We start from the raw sequence: 20251 nt of genomic DNA, 5'->3' as shown, positions 1-20251 counted from the left end.
ATATATCAAGAATAAACAGTTAAAGCAACATTCCCCTAATATCACAGTCGCTCAAGCATCATAGAAGGGACTTTCTAATTCAAGATACTTCTATTCATAATATTTAACAAAATTACACATTTAATTATGATATTAAATAAACATATAACAGAGCAACAATTCATAAAGGCTTGGAAGACAAAACTAATAATGAATTGAGTAGGGATCTCAGTTATATATAATGCACCTGAATTGAGCCCTAAGAGAAGCCAATGTCGCAAAAGATAGTCTCCATACACAGACATACTGCAATATCTATTGCAAGATGAAGCCTACAATACTAGATGACGATTCGCTCTCCATTTCAGATCAACCCACATACTGACCTAACCCGCTTTCAATTTTAGCACGTCTCGCAGTCGATGCACTAGCACTTGCATCCCTTGTATCAATTGCTGAAGTCGATTTAGGTATCGGGTACGACAAATAGGTAACCTAGAAGTTAAGAGGTTTTCTTTTACATCGTGTTTTCCTATCACCATCACATAGAGAAGAAGAAAAATTTTAGGGTGGGAAGAAGAGATTTTTAGTATTTTTTATTTTGGAGGGAATATGCCGCGTTAAAAATAATTGTAGAATCTATACATTTTGAGGGTAACTTTATAAAATTGACAGATACTGAAATTTATTATCATGAGTATTTTAATAATAATCATTATATAGTTAATGATGATTTTATTTTATTTTATATACTAATTTTATGCTACGAGTATTTCTGTGGCATAAGTAGATTTAGCCACATATAAAATTCATGGCATAAGTATATGTTTGCCATGAAAAACTTTACCCGTAGCATAAATAAACCATGTGATCCTAAGTTGGTAGTGGAATCCATTTGTCCCGTGGCTAAATGGAAATATGCCACGAATTTTGAATTTCCGTGGCATGATTCGTGGCGCAAGTGATGATTTGTTGTAGTGAACAAAAGTAAAAATATATAATGGTGATGTCTTCACCACTGAATACAATCCTCAAACTGTAATATGATGACCTAAATCCACAACAAACAGTCAGGGAGGGGCCGAAATCTGGCGTCCCCTCTTCGATACTTAAGTCAGTGGTATTCTTAGGAGTAAGAAATAACTTGAAAGCAATTAGTAAGTAGTTGTGAATAGTGAATGTACATGGAGCACGATTTCCAATGCTATTTATAGATAATTATATACCTAAAGTGTAATGCACTTTATATGTGTCAGGTCCTGATTGGGTTCCGCCAAACACCTCTCCACGTGTATAATGTTGATTGGGTTCAGACTCTAATCCTTTTATGTCACTCCGTAATTTCTGACGTGGTCTAAGGATTAGACGTGTTGCCTTGAAGTCTGAAGCTCTCATTGGTCCATGTGTGAAATTAGGTACCTTCTCCTTGAAGTTTTCTATTTAACCGCTCCAATCCTCCTTATCGGGTCATTTTAATATGGGCCTTTGGCTCAGGCCTACTAAACTGGTTGGGTCTTTATTCTGGCCTTATTTCATTATCCTATATCAGATGCCCCCTTTAAGCTTCTGAAAAATCTCTTTAGGGCTTAAGCATCTGACATGATGATGCCAATTTAAAAACGTCTCCCAATGATGACAAATTACTGAATAAACTCTCATCATTATTTTCTTAGGCTTTGGGACAAACGAAAATCCTAAGACAATAATGATGAAAAACCTTTCGTTACTCCCTCTCCATTCTAGATAGAGAAGATGCCTTCGGAGAATTCATTATGCCTCTTTGCTCTTGCCTCTGCAATCTGAATAGTAAGTTTTTTATCCTTCTTTTATGCAATTTTATCTTTTATTCCTTTTTCCATGACTCCCAAAAAAAACTAGCTCAAAAAAGGTTTGCCTTTTTAAGGGTTCCAACCCTCCTCTTCTCGAAACCCAACAGAAGTAGCTCCTACTAAAGTTTGTAAAGTAAACCAAAGGTTCCTATCCAGCCTTCGATAATGACACCAAAGCTTGTGAACATAGCTGAGGAACAATATTCCTGATTAAAATAAATGATAATCACCATCCCTAAGGAGGACGAAATAGCCTACCATCCACTTTTTAGGGAATTGGCATTTTCCTTCAATACTTATAGTGGGGTATGACATTTCCACTGCCTAGAGGCATCGTAGCCATGTTGAACGAATTCAATCTCAGCCCCTGCCAAATTACACTGAATTCATGGCTGGAACTTCTTATGTTTGATAAGGTTTGTACTGATTTGAATGTGTATCTGACTGAGCCTCTGTTTCGGCATTTCTGTCAGCCTAAAAAAACTAACAAAGACATGGTATATTGGACTTTGTATGCTTTCTGATGGCCCTTTCTGAAGAAGAAAATGCAAAGTTTAAAAAACTTTAAGCCGAAAGTGGTTTTGGGTGGCAACGAATGGCATAGATCCTAATAATCCCTATGTTCGTGGATTTCCCTTTGCAACCGAATGGAATGAAACAACCACGAGTTCGTCCTCATGGAAACCTCCTAGCACTTTATGCTCCAAAGAAAAGGAAGACGTTGAATGGATCGAAGCTTATAGCTTCAAATGGAGATATCATTATATGCTAAAGTTGATCCAAACTAATGACTATACTTGCTTCTTGAGCAAGAAGGGGAAGATTGCATATCCAGACTCTAAAAGGTCCAAAAAAAGTTGGAAGGTTAATTTCTTTCTTAATTTTTTATTTGTGATTTTTGCTTGATGTAGGTATTATGGCACAATGTCTCTTCGTGCATAAATCGCAGAATGAATCAAGAAGTTAAGTGATGACCAACAACCACCTGCTTCCATTACGGAATGGGCAAATATCAATGCTGAAGTTGATTTCACTATCAAGAATGTTGCTTAACTCAATGCTTCAGCTGGTGAAACTATTATTGCTGAAGAACAATATGAAGCTAAAAACAAAGGATACACGTTCGGCCAATGCCGAAGTAACGGAAGATGGAACCGAGGCTGATGCCTCACCTCCTCTTGTGATCACTGCTCATCTTCAGGACCTTTACCGCAAAGTGAAACTGCTAGAGAGAACGAAGAAAGGCTTTCATCCATGGATGAGTTTGAAGAAACTCTCTCTTTGTGAAGAGGAATGACAGCAACAACAAGTCCTCCTATTATATATGTGCCTTAATCTTCTAGGACTGGAAATAACACTCAAGCTTTTGCTATTGAAAATCAAGCCACCAGCTCCCAATAGTTGCCTAAATCCAGTAGGTCAAGGTGAATGACTTTATCCCATTTTCGCCCGTTAGCGAGGAATTAAGTTAGGCCCTGTTCTTTATTACTTAATTTCAGTAACAATCAGTTCAGTTCAGTAGTAATCAGTTCAGTATTCAGTTTCAGTATTCAGTTTGAGTATTCAATAATTTATCATAATTTATTATAATTATTATATAATATTATTATTTATATATAATTTATTATTATTATTATCATTATTTATTTATAATTTCAGCAATTTATTATAATTATTATAATTTATTATATATTAATTTATCTATTTTCATTATAATTATATTTATATATAATTTATGCTTTGTCATTATATATATTATCATTATTTATTATAATTATAATTATTTGGTGCAACTTATTTGCAAATTTTGCGAAAAGTAAATAAATATTATATTAATACGTTTACATTACAATGCTCTAAAAAATTAACTGGCTCAACTACCTTAATATCTCAAATAGTGCAATTTTATCCCTAATATTAGAAGCCAATAGCAATTTTACCCTTAACATTGATAAATTGAGTCAAGATTTTGTATTCATATGAAAATTCATATTTAGACGTTAGGAGTAAAATAACCCCGGACCCAAAACGTTAAAGGTATTTTTGTACCTTAATACTTAATTGTAATAAAAAGTTAAGAGTGTGTATTCATATAAAAATTTGTATTTAATTTCATAGGCTTTAAATTATATATAAATTTGTGTTTGTATGTAATTTATATTTTTAATTTAAATTAGACTCATTTTTATTTAATGTCATAGGATTTTATCGAGCCTAGATTTTATTTGATATTTAATTTAGTTTAATCTTTAATAATATGTTTATTTATTATTGATATTATTTTTTTTGGTAGAAATATTATTATTATTATTATTATTATTATTATTATAAGCTTATTAATGTCCAATATTATCATTAAATTATTTTAAAGTCTAATATCATCATTATTGTTACGTTCGATTAAATTCGGTTAAGTTCGGTATCATTCAGTTAAGTTCAGTAGCATTCAGTTAAATTCAGTTCAGTATTCAGTATCATTCAGTTCAGTTCAGTTTTTTTCAGTAATAAAGAACAGAGCCTTATTCAGATTCAAATGTTTCTGAAGTAGTTGCATTGGTGCAATTGGAGGATTTAAGCAGATATGGTCGTATAGCACACATTCGGCGTCTCCAACGAACCAAGGTGCCTATGGGCTATAATGTCGAGATCATTGGAAAAGCGTCGAAGAGTGCCTGACATAGATTATACACTCATATCTGAACCTACTCCCAAATGGCTCAAACTATATAAGCAAGAGCTGGAACAAAAAGGCAAAAATAAGAAAGTTACTACCAAATGTCGTCCAACGTCAACCAAGAGATGCTTGATATGTTTGAGAAATATGACCGGTCCAAGGTAACTTAGCTTTTCCATACTTAATTTCTTATCCTCTTTCTCCTTTATCACTTTTACCCTGCGGTAATACGAAGGAACTTATATTGATTATACAGTTGTGGCGCAAACATTATAGAGATAATGTGAGCCTTCAAATTCTCACAGTTGCCGAAGATAAAACACGGTTGGCTATTCTTCCTAACGATGTTGAATTATTTCAGCATGTCTCTGCACATTCGGCAATGAGAATTGCCATTAAGCACAAAGTTGCTGTAAGTTTCCCTACCTTAGCATTTTTCATATATATTTTATGCTTTGCTGGTATTTACTATTTTGATAGGATCTTTCTTTTTCTAGTATACTATTTCATCAATACTCCAATTTGATTAAAGGCTATCACTATCAACGTGAGAAGTTGAATGCTCAGGATGGCCTTACTGATGAGGCCCTTATCCAAGTAGACCAGTTGCAACAACAATTAACTGATGCAAAGAAAGAAGTTGAAAATGCTAAGGCAGCCGAAGCTGAAGCCCTCCAAAGAGAAAAACTTGCTTTGATGAAGCTCGTGTGAAGAAGGTGAACCCAGAAGCTTGTGGAATAGGCTCCATGAATTCATTTTGAACAACACTTTTGTTTGATTTGAAAGCTTTGAGTGCCTTCAAGATCACGAGTTTCTTCCATATTCAATAAGTAACTTGAGGTCAAGTTCTTTTTCAAGAGGGAGTATGATGAGGGCATCAAGTCGAATGAATGTGTGGAAATGAGTGGTGGGAGAAGTCGAGCCAAATAGGTGACACACCAAAGGGAAGAGAAGACAATTCATGAGAAAAACAGACATACCGTGTGGACTTTAAAAGCCATCAACTTTATTTTAGAATAAAGCTCGCACGTTGTGTGGACTTTAAAAAGGTCACAATTTAGTTTCAGAATAAACCCCACATGTCATGTGGACTTTTTAAAAAAGGCCATACAAATCAACCCTTCTCCTTTTTCCAGATTTCTCCTAATTACAAGTTTGCCGCCATTTATTTACAACTTTTATCCTCAGCTTATTTACAAGCTTGCCACCCCCATACTTAATCCATTTTACCCTTTAACCCTAACTCTTTAATTATTCATGCATTAGACTTTTATGTAATTTTGTCTTTACGTTAGAAGGTGATATAAATTCATATGTTTCTTGTAATGAGATAATTTTTTATCAATCAATCAAATTTATCTTTTTTAGAGTTGTTTTAGGGTTCATCCCTCTTAATAATGGAGATTTCAATTCCTACAAGTTTTAACTTGTAAATTTGGGGGTTTTATGGCTTTTTTAAGTTTAGCTGGAGAATATCTTTGATAATTTACGATTGAAAATTATCACCCCGAATCCGATCGTATCAAGAAGTCTCTCTCCTCTCACTATTAGTAAATATAACAATAGTTAATAATTTTAATGATAAAATAATAAATAAGAGTAAATATAATAAATATTAGGGAAAATTACAAAAGTGGATCAAAATGGGAGGCCCATTTACATATTTAGACAAATTACCCAAGCCGTTACATATCTAGACTATTTATTATTTTTATTTTTTTTGACAACCAATGAAGCATATATTAAGAATCAAGAAGAAGCATATTACAAATAAAATCAGGGGGTACAGAAAACCACTCACCCCGATGTAAAGGTAAAATACTACTTCTAGCTAACAAATGAGCAACAGAGTTTGAAGAACGACAGACAAAATGAATAGAGCAATTAAAAAGCTCGTTCAATGAAAAATGACAATCATTGGCTAAGACGTTAAAAGGAGATGAAACCTCTAACGGGCGGGCCATAGACTGTACCACGATCAAAGAATCTGATTCAATGATTACATCCTTCCATCTGCGGTCTTTGATCCAACTGAGAGCTTCACAGATCGATAGCGCTTCAATGAACGATGCGTCTTGATAATTCTGCAAGATACCATTTTTAGCCGCAACAAACCGGCCCAACTCATCCCGAACGATACATCCAAACCCAGCCACATTCTCGTTCGCAAATGACGCACCATCCACATTTAGTTTTAGAAAGCCTATTGGAGGACGTTGCCACACCGTCGGGCTTGGCACAGCCGAACAGCCTGAAGGAGAAACCGATGCCTGCGCTTTCCTCCATGCCTGTAGAAAGGAACTGGCCGAATGGTACAAGATCGAGGCGTGTGAATCCTTTCGTTTCCACACAATGTCGTTTCTATAACACCAAATAATCCACCATAAAACCGCTACAAGCTCAACAAGCTCCACCGGTTTAGAAAAGATCCAGCCCCAATAATAAAAAATGTTATGAAATTGGGTTCCCACATCCCTAATAGGCGAGAGAGTCCAAATAGCTCGAGCCATAGAACATTTGAGAAAAATATGATAAGAATCTTCCACCGCCCCATGACAGAGCTCACATAAATTTGAGATAGGAACCCTCCGGGCTTTCAGCGCGACTTTAGAAGGGAAACAACTAGCAAGAACCCACCAAAGAAGGTTCTTAACTTTAGGGGGCACTTTAAGATTCCAAACTTTATTCCAAACTGGAGAATCAACGAACCAATTTGTTCCAAATCCAGCCATAAGCTTTCGGTACCCACTTTTAACAGTATAGTTGCCCCGTCGGTCATCCTTCCAGTACCACCCATCATGATCAATCCGATTAGATAAGGGGATACGGAGAATAAGTTCTACATCTCGAGGGACAAAAATGCCCGAAACTAACCCAACATCCCATGCCCGCCGACCCTCCTCCATAAGATCAGCCGCCACTTCCACCCCTAAACCATCCAATTTTTCACTTACAATATATGGAAAATGATCGTCAGGGAGCCACGGGTCATCCCAAATCTGAACCTCGCCACCCGCCCCTACAAACCTGCGAATACCAGACTTTAACAACTCTTGAGCACCTATAATACTACGCCAGATAAAGCTAGGCCCAACAGATAACGATGCATCAAGAAAAGAGCTATTCGGATAATACAGAGCTTTAAAAACTCGTGCCACAAGAGACTCAGGATTTGAGCTAAGTCTCCAACCTTGTTTAGCCAGTAAAGCTAAGTTGAAATTATGCAACTTTCTGAACCCCATTCCACCAAATTTTTTAGGACAGCACAACTTATCCCACGATTTCCAGTGTAAACTACCTTTACCTGAATTATCCGATCCCCACCAAAAAGAATTCATCAACTTCTCTAGATCATCACACATATTCATCGGAAATAGGAATAGACTCATAGCATAAGTAGGAAGCACCTCCACAACAGATTTGATCATAATCTCCTTTGCTGCTCTTGATAGAAACCTGGCTTTCCAACTCTTTAATCTAGACCGCACCATATCCTCGGCAAAGCCAAAAACCTGTGACCTATTCCTTCCTACCACCGAAGGAAGACCCAGATACTTATTTGGGAGGGCTACAATGGAAACGCCCAAGATATTACTAGTTTCTACACACCCAGTTTCGACTAAAAGATATAGAGGATTTTGATAAATTTATTTTCTGTCCAGAAGCACACTCATAGTCATTTAGGGCTTGTTTAATTGCTGAAGCTTCTGATCGATTGGCTCCAAAGAAGAAGTAACTATCATCAGCGAAGAACAGATGAGAGATTACTGGCGCTTGGTCCGCAACAACACAACCTTGGATCCGACCCTCTGACTCCAGCCGAGATAAGTAAAGAGAGAGACCCTCCGCACAGATAATAAAAAGATATGGTGACAGTGGATCCCCTTGACGGAGTCCCCTCTGTGGAACAATAGGGCCCACTACATGCTTCCCATGGACAACCCTATATTTAACCTTTGTAACGCACTGCATTAATAGGTTAACAAAGCTTGATGGGAAACCAAGTTTCAATAGCATCTCCTGAAGAAATTTTCATTCCACCCTGTCATATGCTTTAGACATATCAAGCTTAAGAGCAGCCATACCACTTGAAACCCTTCCAGTCCTCTGATGGAGATAATGATTCACCTCAAATGCCATCATAACATTATCAGTGATAAGTCTGCCAGGGATAAAGGCACTCTGGGATGGAGATATAAGAACATGAAGGACTTTCTTTAACCGATTAGCTAAGACTTTAGAAACAATTTTGTAGATCACATTACAAAGAGCTATCGGTCTCAAGTCAGAAACCATCTCATGTTTTGATTTCTTAGGGATTAATACAATATTAGTTTCATGAATCTCATCAGGCAACACTCCAGAATTTAACCATAACAAACAAGCTTCAGTAACATGACCTCCTACTACATCCCAAAATTTCTGATAAAATCCAAGGTTAAAACCATCAGGACCAGGGCTTTTGTCAGGGTGCATTGAAAACAAGGCTTCTTTAATTTCCACAGTATTAAAATCACCACAGAGCATATCACAATTTTCCACAGACACCTTCGGCTCCACATTTTCAATAATAGGACCCAAAACACAACCATTCGAGGTAAAAAGCTGGGAAAAGTAAGAGAGAATAACAGAATCCAAACCTGCACCCCAGCTGCGCCATTCTCCATCTGCATCACGAAGCCTCTCAAAGTTATTCTTTTTCCTCCTATTATTAGCAGCTGCATGAAAAAATTTTGAATTCATATCACCCCCAGCCAACCACAATTTTTTTGCTCTTTGCTTCCAATACAATTCTTGTTGGTACAAGATATTTTCTAGCCTTTCCCGAGCTTCAATGAGTAACGCCTGATCTGCCTCGTCGACGCGATTCTGCAGCCTTTTAATCTCAGCTCGACAGTCTATAAGTTTGGAAGAAAACCGACTGCGCAGCTCGGTTCCCCACTGATACAGCGCCTGCCCGCACTGCTCCAGCCGAACCAAAATGTCAGCCGAGCCATTCACATTCTAGGAGCTTACAATCCGATCACAGTAATCAGGTTCTTGAGTCCAGGCAGCTTCGAATCAGAACCGGCGAACAAACACCCCTTCACTAGAGGTCGGACACAGCACAAGAGCTGAATGGTCAGAGGCCGAAGCTTCCTCATTAATAACTTTGGCCGAAGGAAACAATTGAAACCAACTGGACGACGCTAATCCCCGATCTAACTTCTCTTCAACAAAATTATGAAAGCCTCTGCTCTTTTCCCAAGTAAACGCATGCCCAACCATAGGGATCTCGAACAGATTACATTGCTCAATCACATCAGAAAAACCATTAATTAAACTAGGTGGATGTTTGCGACCCCCACTCTTCTCACTCTGTAAAGCCATGTCATTAAAGTCTCCAATAATTACCCAAGGCAAAGAGTGATTACTACACAGATCCCTGATCATCTCCCAAGAAGCTGACCTTCTAGAGCGCTCAGGAAAACCATAAAAACCGGTTAATTGATACTCCGGCAAACCCAGTAAAGAGACTTTGACATCAATAAAATTTCTAGAAGCACGTAACAAACTGACTGAACCATTAATTTTCCAAAGTAAAGCCAACCCCCACCTTGGTTAATAGGATCAATGAAAAAGAGACCAGAATAAGAAAGACTACGCTTTATTACCTCAACTTTCTCACGGTTTCATTTCACCTCCATCAGAAAAATAAAGTCGGGCTTGAACCTAGCAACTAAGTTCTTTAACATACGAACTGTTCGAGGGTTGCCCATACCTCGACAGTTCCAGCTTAACGTACTCATTCTCCTTGGCGGGTCTGGTCTCCAAAGCCCGCCTGCTGTAAGTTTTTTGAACAAGTCACCATTGGTGTTGTATCCACCACCATATCCGAGGTTTTATTCTCAAGAACCTCCTCTTTTCTTCTCCTCTTTGTCTCCATTACAACAAGGCTATCATTCTTGTCTCCTTGCTTTGAGACAGTCCCTTTATTATTTTCAAACAAGGAAACAGTATTCATCACTGTCTTTGTTCCAACTCCTTGTTTCATAATCCCTCCAATAGGACTTTCCGGGGCCGCAATAATCTCCATCGGACGAGCAGTTTCAGGCGGCTTTGTCAAAAGCCACTTCGACTGTGGTAGGGGCTGCAGTCTGCGGGGCAGAGCACGTAATTCGACCGAGAATGGCCGTATGACAGTAGCCGGATCAGGCACATTAAGCAATTTCAGACAAAATCTCTCAGCATGCCCTAAACAACCACAGAAGAAACAGAATATAGGCAGGCGTTCATATTTGAACGTAATGGTTTGCGGAGTCTCACTCGCTCTGCCGATAGGCATGGAAGCACATAAGCTCTTCCGAACATCAAGAGACACCCTAACCCTCATATATGATCTGCCGACGCCATTGAAGTTGTTCGGATCCGATTCAATGAAACTCCCTAAAGTATTGCCAATCAATACAGCCACTCTCTCTAGACTATTTATTTATGACTTTTCCAAAATTCCCTTCATATATATACACTACGCCAAATAGCCTCTCAGATGACGATTAAAAACCATTGTCCCGCGAGATATAATACTGTCACGGGGCTCGCTGCCGTCTGTTGCACCTTCAGACGATGGTTATATTCTGTCATGTGAAGGTACGACACATGACATTAGCCTATTTGCGTATTGTCGTCTTACTCTTGTTACGATGCAGCTTATTTATTACTACCGTCACCTTTAATGTCATCACATGACATACTAATAATTAAAACCGTCAAGTTGACGTATGGGAAATTGGCATATTGAATTTCCTATGTCAGTTCGTATAATAATTTCTGCCATTATAGCTTGTTTTAGATGACATATGTCTTAATCAATCATGTCAAAGGATTTATTTTCAGATGACATATTCGTTTATTTTAATGTCTTTTTATTGTTGTTTAGATGATATTTTTTAAAAATAAAATGTCACTTTTTGCCTTCTTCTTCGTATGAATTTCTGGTTTTTACCTGAATAATGAAACATACTCAAATGAACATGAAATTCTGTATATCAATGGTTTTAATTTTATTGGAGACTAATGCTCATAATCTGTTTACATTTGTACACATAAATTTCTGAATTAAAACTAAAAAAATAACCAATACATATCTAAATTCTGAAACAAATCGATCTTGATGTATCTCCATATCTTGGAATCATTATTAGGCCTATAATCCCCAAGTCTTGATATCTGCAAAACCCAAAGCAGGTCATTAATACACTAGCATCATTACACAAAACCTTAAACGCACTAAGGACCTTTCCCCTTTCACGGTCTTTCACTTAGCCACTGTCATATCAGTATAAATAATAAGCATCACAATCGTTCAATGTCCATACATTCAACCTAGAAAACTTATATTGTATAATGGATCCCCTTGCAATTGTTCAGGAACAGGTAATTTCTGACATGGAGAAATTGTACATGGACAACCCAGGGTGGCTTCTGGCCATCAATGGTATGTCAATCCATATTTTCTTCTTTAACTCTTCCTGATTTCTTCTTTCTACTTGTACTGATTCTTCTTATCTTGGATGATAACAGGTCCTCTGGATGATAACTTCTTAAAATGAGCGGTCAGAATAAAAGGCCCCCAATACACCCCATATGAAATGGGTGTATTTGAAATCACAATCAGCAACCCTTTGGACTTCCCAAACAGACCTCCAACAGTAATATTAACTTATCTCATTAAGATATATGAACCTACATGACATTGTATACACATATATTAATCAACGTCTCCTCTTATTCGCAGTTTCGCTTCTGGAATAAGATCTATCATCTTAACGTGGCTCCTGAGGGGATGATTTATCTTCCTCGTCTCCTTACTCACCCTCCCTATCCCACTGCCACGGTATAGATATGCCACCATTTATCTAGTTCATTTGATAAACACTTAATCATATTTGTGATCTAATTATTCTATGCATTTTGTAGATGTTGTGGCACACATATGATCTACTACTACATCCTCACATTGAGGCGCCATTTCCTGGGCAAGAAGAAGTTGCTGAGCAATACCTCAACAACAGGGAAGATTATGAGGGGCTTGCCTAGAGATGGACTGAGAAGTATGCAATGTGGATATGAGCTCCAAATGTGGTTCTCCTTCAAATTCCAAATTTCCTTTACTATATTTACTATGAGATAGTAAAGGAGATTTGGAATTTGAAGGAGAACTGAAAGGCAACACTCAACCTCCCCCCCTTGTAATATAATATAGAGCTTGCTATTCCGTTCATATGTATATATGTATATTCAAGTCATATCAAGAGACATCTTATCATTTGCAAGCCATATCAGAATATGCAAATAGCCTAAATTGACCCGTTACTACATGCTTCATACATGCTCAATGACCCTTTTTACAATGTTCGTGCCACTTGGATTGTACTCGTTGAACAATGAACGTAGTAATGAGGTTTATGATGCTGTCACCACAAGGCACTCTCTTTGTGCTGAATGCATCATAAACATATCACCATGTTGAATGCTTTTTTTTACGTTAACAAGCCAAGTGAAAAGGAACATCGTAAGAGTATGGCCAATATCAATAAACATTTTCATGCATGCACATAATCAGTTCTAGCTTTCTAAACAGAACATTAAACATAATTAATGGCCTTCGGGAGGAAGTTCAGAAGCAAAAGGAACTAGAACATCCCAATCACCCCTCGCTATGATTGATGCGTTTGTATTCAAGCTAAACAGATACTTGAATTTGATGCCTTAATCTTCACCGTGTTCATCACATCCCAATCACGCCTCGCTATGATTGATCCTTTTGTATGCAAGATAAATGGATCACTATGATTGATGCCTTTGTATTCAACCTTCATAAAACTAAGTCATTTTAGGGAAATAATAAAAGAAACGCTTCACAGAGAGCGAATCTGCGAAGACTCTGAAGAGAAATACACCTGAAAAAGGATGATTTGTGCTTCGCAAAAAGTGAATCTGCAAAGAGAAAACAAGCTAAAAAAAGGATGATTTTGCTTCGCAGACTTCATAAAATGTGAAACAAAATCTTTTTGTGAAGCCATTTTCTGGAGAAAATACTACTTCAGAGGATGATTTTGCACTATGTTATTTTCCCTTTCACACGATACAAGATACATGATAGACATTTGTTTTTGTGTCGTCTGATTGTTTTTCACGACAATATATTAAAAGTATGTCATCTGAAAGCGTAAATGTAAACCAATTCAATTCACATGTGGCCTTCTGATGACACAATTCTGTCATCCAAAGAAAACGCGCGTTTTAGTTAAAATTTACTTACTCATGAGATGACACTTGTGATAAACGACTGTCATTGTATGCGGAAAACAAAAAAAGCGGCAAATGAAATTTCACTTACGCGGCCAGCAAAAACAGATACCAAATTTAGGCACTCAATATGTTTGACTGAAATGTCACAGCTCATTTATAAACCCCTCTCTCATCCCAAATCCCATTTTAGGTTTCTCCCTCTTTGGCTAAGGCTTCATCTCTCTCATCCCTCTCTATCTCCAGTTTCTTTTTACATGCAAATCACTAGGACTGAGATCGAAACACGGTAATGGTAAGCCATATTTTCTTCGTTCCTGGATGTATTAGAGTTTCATTATTCCTTACTCTATCTTTTCCTCATCTAATTTACTCTTGTGTATGCGGATTTCAACAGCTGGAATAAGGATCTATTAATTTTCAGACATATCGTTGAAAAGATTAGATTTCTCACTTAGATACACTGATTTTATTGTATTCATTGTTAGATTCACTAATGAAAAGCTTGGGTCTTTATCCTTTTTAACCTAGGGCAATATACTGCATGATGCTGAAAATTTTATGAACTCGTCTAATTCCTTTTTATTTGAACATAATATTTGCATGGATTGTAAGAATGCTTAAGTACATCGGAAGGCTAACTGAAGAGATTATCAATCAGTTCATATCTTTAACATTTGGGAAGATTTCTTTAACTTATTGAGTATATATATTATTGTGTTGGTTTGAACTGATTGGTTGCATGTATGATGTTGTTGTGGGTGATGCTGAGATAGGTTTATGATATACCTTCTACTTGGCTTGTTATCATATTGAAAGCATTCAGAATGGTGATATGTTTTTTATGCTATCAGCACAAGTTTTGAACTTGTGGTGACAGCATCACAAACTTCATCACCGTGTTCACTTTTCAACGAGTACAATCCAAGTGGCAAGTACATCGTAAAGGGTTGTGTATGTGTATTGCTATTAACTGATTTCATATTTATGATTGATTTTCTGTTCATGAAGGGTTGTATATGAAGCATATTCATATAGTGAAGGGTTGGTATGAATTGATTGGTTGAATACATTAACCATACATGAATGTGAATTATATTGCTATGAAATGATTGGTATGAACTGATTGGTTGGATATATCTATTTCATTGACATCTATATGAGTTATATTGCTATGAACTTATCTTGTTTATAGTTGATGTTCTATTTAGGAAGCTAGAACTGACTATGAGTATGTGCATGAATCATGATCATGTTTATGTTTGATGTTTTGTTTAGGAAGCTAGAACTGACTATGAGTATGAGTATGAAACATGATCTTGTTTATGGTTGATGTTCTGTTTAGGAAGCTAGAACTGACTATGAGTATGTGTATAAAGCATGATCCTATTTATGTTTGATGTTTTGTTTAGGAAGCTAGAACTGACTATGAGTATGTGTATAAAGCATGGTCCTGTTTATGTTTGATGTTCTATTTAGGAAGCTAGAACTGACTATGAGTATGTATATGAAGCATGATCCTGTTTATGGTTGAATATGTATGAGCTGATTATGCATGCTCTTATATTATATATGTTCATTGAGTATGTGTATGAATGTTCGTTGAGCATGTTTGAAGCATGTAGCTATTATGCATGCTCTTATGCTTTGAATGTTCATTGTGATTGACCATACTCGTATTGAAGGATAATAGGCAAAACACAGGGCATCAGAATTATATTTTTTTTTACCTATTTCCTTAAACCAAGATCCATTAATCGCTATTTCATACAAAGAAGGATAGAATGAAATACCTTATGTGATGTACTATCTACTGATGCTAACATAGTGCCCACTGTTGAAACACATTTCCACAATGATTTTGATTTGACAAAATTATTTAAGTTAAATTTAAAATCCCATGATAAATTATTCTAACACATTAAATTTAAATGCTTTGATTTATTTCATACTAATGTGTTTGTTCAATGTTGAGTAATTTAATTTATAAGAACTAAAGACATTAAAAGATCAAGGCCCAAAAGCCCACAAAAGAAGGTCAAAGCCCAAGTCAACAGATTAAAACCATGTGGCCCAGCAGGAAGAAACCAAGCCCAACAGCGAGAAGGATTGAGAAGCCCTTCTCAATTGCTTCATGCCGAAGCTGATGAGTTGAACGGATAGAAGACAGGTCAGCAGTTGACCTGAGTAACTTCGAGACAAAGTCGTTCCACTTCGGGAAAGTTTCAGAAGATGTAGTAAGCTGTCGGGGAGACTTTACCAAAAGAAGAGGGACAATCTGACACCTACCGACCATAAGTACCTGGCAACTGAAGAAGGCAGAAGATGCAACACTCTCATTGGCCGAAGACACTAAGCACTGACCGAGTGAAAGTGACTGTGCGCTGTTTCCCTCCAACGGTTATTTCAAAATTTGAAATAATCGGTGCCTCATATGTCACTATAAATAGGCCTCTCAAATGCTTCATTCGATGCAGATCTTCACCAAGTCGAAACGCTGACCAAATAGCAACTTGAAGTTTCTATCTTGAAAAGCAAATCAAATCTTACACTCATTCATGTTCTTTGTGTAAAAGCCTAGATTGTTAAATCATCTAAAGTGTTCTTCAATTTGTTAGAACAAACACTTTATCAATTCTAGAGTTTAGAAGGAGACACTGAGTTGCTCGGTTATAACACTCAGTGGTAGAGATAGTGTTGAGTAGAAGAATAGAGGAAGGTACTCTTGTATACTCAGTAACTATTGTAAGAGGTTTGTGCTCTACCTGAAAGAGCTCAGTAGTGGATTCAAAAAGCTCGGAAGGACTCCGGGGACTAGACGTAGGCAAGGAGGCCGAACCAGGATAAGACTGCTGAGTATTATTTTCCTAACTCTTACTCCTTATTTAATTGATTTGTGTTATGCCTAGTAAACTGTAAAACACATCTACTGAGTTGCATGATCTGAGCACTGAGCTCATGAATAGACTTAACTGATATTTCCTGACTCACGACATAAACATATTTAGTTACTAGTTAACTAAACTTGTCTCTGATCTTACTCAGCATCACTGTGCTAAAAGACTTAGCAAAAGTCTTAAACGAAAAGAAGTCAGCCTTAACGTGAAAATTTTAAAATAGTTCCTAACCCCCCCTTGGAACTAACTTTGTCATGTTACACGGGATCAACAAGTGGTATAAAAGCCCAGTAGCTCAATGCATAAGATAAAACTATCTTGAGCTGATCCCCACTATGGCTGTTAGCAGCACTCGTTTCCTACTTGGAAATGAAACAACTCAAATACTCCCTGAGGGATTATCTATCACTAGGCCTCCACTGTTCTTCGGGTCTAACTATACCTTCTGGAAGAACATGATGAAAATTTTCATTTAGGCAACAAATATGAGTGCATGGCTATCAATAGTCCAAGGCCCATTTGTTCCCTATGAAACTATTGATGACGTAAAAGTTGTCAAGGAAGAGGCTAAGTGGTTAGAGGATGACCTCAAGAAACTACAAAATTATGCCTCGGCTATAAACATGCTTCACTATGCTTTAGATGCTGCAGAATACAATAAGATTTTAGGTTATGAGTCAACACAAGAAATTTGGAAGAAGCTAGAGGTCACATACGAAGGAACCAACAAGGTCAAGAAATCCAAGGTGAACCAACACATGAGGTTATACGAGCTATTCGAAATGAACGATGGTGAAGGCATCTCTGAGATGAACTCAAGATTCGCCAACATAATCAACGAGCTCAAGAGACTTGGCAATAACTTCACTGAGGAAGAGCAAGTTAAGAAAATTCTAAGGAGTCTTCCCAAAAGCTGTCATGCAAAGAAAACTGCCATTAAGGAAGCTCATGATCTGACCACCTACAAGTATGATGAGCTCATTGGATCTCTACTGACCCATGAGATCTCAATGAAGAACTTTGAGGTGAAAGAAAAGTCTGAAGACAAGAAGCAGAAGTCTCTTGTCATGAAAGCTGACTCTACCGATGGAAGCTCATCAGATGATGAAGAAATGGCCATGTTCACTAGAAAGATGAAAAGGCTATTCCGCAAAAATGACAAATACAACAAGAAGCCATTCAGAAAGAATGACAAATATAAAGCTGAGTCCAGCGATAATAGATTCAAGAAAGAAAGCTCAAAGCCCATTACCTGCTTTGAATATCATCAAACTGGCCATATCAAATCAAGCTGTCATACCTTGAAGAAGAACAAGAAGAACAACAGAAAGGCAATGGTGGCTGGAGTGATAGTGATGAATCATCATCATCAAAAGCTGGTGCCACTGAGTCAACAAACATCTGTTTCATGGCTGATGAGTTTGCTGAGCCTTGTGCTTTTAAGCAAACTGAACCCTCATGTGCATCAGACAATAAGGAACATTCTACTGAGGTAATGTCTCTTCCCTTGCTCATAAATGAAATGATAAATTCCCTGAGTGATCTCTACACACTCGTTAAAAAAATGTAACATGAAAGTACGAGCACTCAGCAGGCGATGTGATGAGATAGAGGAGGTCAAGCTCAGTAACATTCGACATCTTCTCCAGGACAATACCAGACAAGATGAGAATCTAAAGATCATGCATAGGTTTGTCACTAAGGTCCAATCAGATTCCAAGAAACTGAAAAAGGACATCACATCTATTCAGAACCAACTCGGGGTTCCGAATAAAAGAAATTTCCATCAGCACGCTCAGTACCTAGGTACTAGTCAGCGGAGATGGAATCCCCAGCAAAACGTCCAATGTGACTTTTGTCGGAAGAAAGGACACACAACAAAAGTATGTCACCACGCTCAGCACCCAGGTGCTGGTCAGCGGAAATGGATTCGCCAGCAAAAGGCCAACTGCGACTTTTGTGGAAAGAATGGCCACACTATAAAAGTGTGTCGCCACCGAGTAAAATATAATGTATCACCTGCTGAGCCTAACAAACGAAGACCCAAAAAGCTTTGGGTACCTAAAAGTAACTAGTGTATTGCAGGTGGGCCTGAGGTGTGTTGAGAAGTCAAAGTTGTGGTACATTGACAGCGCATGCTCGAGGCATATGACTGGTGATGAAACTCAATTCATCACACTTGTGGATAAACGTGGAGGAAGCGTAAGTTTTGGAGACAACAAAAAGGGTAAGATAGTTGGGTCAGGAACCGTTGGTGGTAACCCTACTATTGAGTCAGTCTCCCTAGTCAGAGGACTTGAATATAACCTAATGAGCATAGCTCAACTGTGTGACAGCGGTAGGAAAGTTATATTTGATGCCTCTGGATGTCAAATACTCGAGGGCAAGACTAATGAGTTAATTTTAACTGCCCCCTCGTGTCGATAATGTCTTTATGCTAAATTTGGAAAAGAAGTTTTCAAAAAATATATTCTTAGTGTCAAAGGAAGAAAATTCCTGGCTATGGCACAGAAGACTTGGTCATGTAAGCATGGACCTCCTGGCCAAGTTAGCAATAAAGCAATTAGTTGAGGGACTGCCAAAACTGAAGTTTGAAAAAAAAAAATCAATTATGCAATGCTTGTCAGTATGGAAAACAGACTAGAAAATCTTTCATATGGGGTGTATTTGGGGCCTCTTATTCTGACTGCCCATTGTAAAAAGTTTTCATCCAGAGGACCTGTTAGCATCAAAGATCAGAAGAATCATGATATGTAGAAAAATGAAATTAGGAAGAGTTAAAGAAGAAAATATGGATTGACAGTGTAATACCTTTGATGGCTAGAAGCCACCCTGGGTTCTCCATGTACAATCTCCATAGGTCCAACAAGACCGTTTCCTGAATACTTGCAAGGGTAGCCATTATACAGTGTAAGTTTTCTGGGTCTGAATGTATAGAATGTGTGGAACTGAATGATTAAAAAGCTTATTATTTATACTGGTATGAGAGTGGCTAAGTGAGAGGTCGTGAAAAGGGGAAAAAGTAGTGTATTTAGGCTTTTGTGTCATGATGTTAGTGTATTAATGACCTGTTTTTGGTTTTGCAGATATCAAGACTTGGGGATTATAAGCCTAATAACGACTTCAAGATATGAAGTGATACATCAAGATTCGATATTGTTCATTGGATATGTATTTCCTTATTTTTTTGATCTTACATTCAGAAAAGTATATGTACAAATGTAAACAGATTATAAGTATTGGTCTCCAATAAATTTAAAACTATTGATATATAAAAGTTCATGTTCATTTGAGTATGTTTCATTATTCATGTAAAAACCAGAAATTCATTCGAAAAAGAAGGTAAAGAATGACATTTTATTTAAAAAAAATGTCATCTAAACAACAATATGAAGACATTAAAATAAACGAATATGACATCTGAAAATAAATCCATTGACATGATTGATTAAGATCTATGCCATCTGAAACAAGCTAGAACAATATAAATTATTATACAAACTGTCATCGTAAATACCAATATGCCAATTTTCCGTATATCTACTTGACATTTTTAATTATTAGGATGTCACACGATGACA

General features: G+C 37.2%; 1 long non-coding RNA gene across 4 annotated transcripts; it reads left to right on the top strand.

Annotated features, from left to right (window-relative positions):
* The first annotated feature begins 1574 nt into the window (after positions 1–1574).
* LOC136200838 (uncharacterized) lies at positions 1575–5844 on the top strand. Of its 4 annotated transcripts, none has more exons than XR_010673569.1 (5): positions 1575–1785; positions 2720–3232; positions 4301–4643; positions 4739–4894; positions 4980–5844. It is a non-coding gene; the product is annotated as an uncharacterized lncRNA (long non-coding RNA). The 4 variants fall into 4 exon arrangements; XR_010673570.1 differs by having other exon boundaries at positions 4354–4643; positions 4980–5843; XR_010673567.1 differs by having other exon boundaries at positions 4311–4643; positions 4980–5843.
* Positions 5845–20251: the final 14407 nt, after the last annotated feature.

Source organism: Euphorbia lathyris, chromosome 1, assembly GCF_963576675.1.
Source record: "Euphorbia lathyris chromosome 1, ddEupLath1.1, whole genome shotgun sequence".
Lineage (NCBI taxonomy): Eukaryota > Viridiplantae > Streptophyta > Magnoliopsida > Malpighiales > Euphorbiaceae > Euphorbia > Euphorbia lathyris.
Note: the sequence above shows the minus strand (reverse complement) of the source record. Positions and strands in the feature narration are given on the sequence as shown.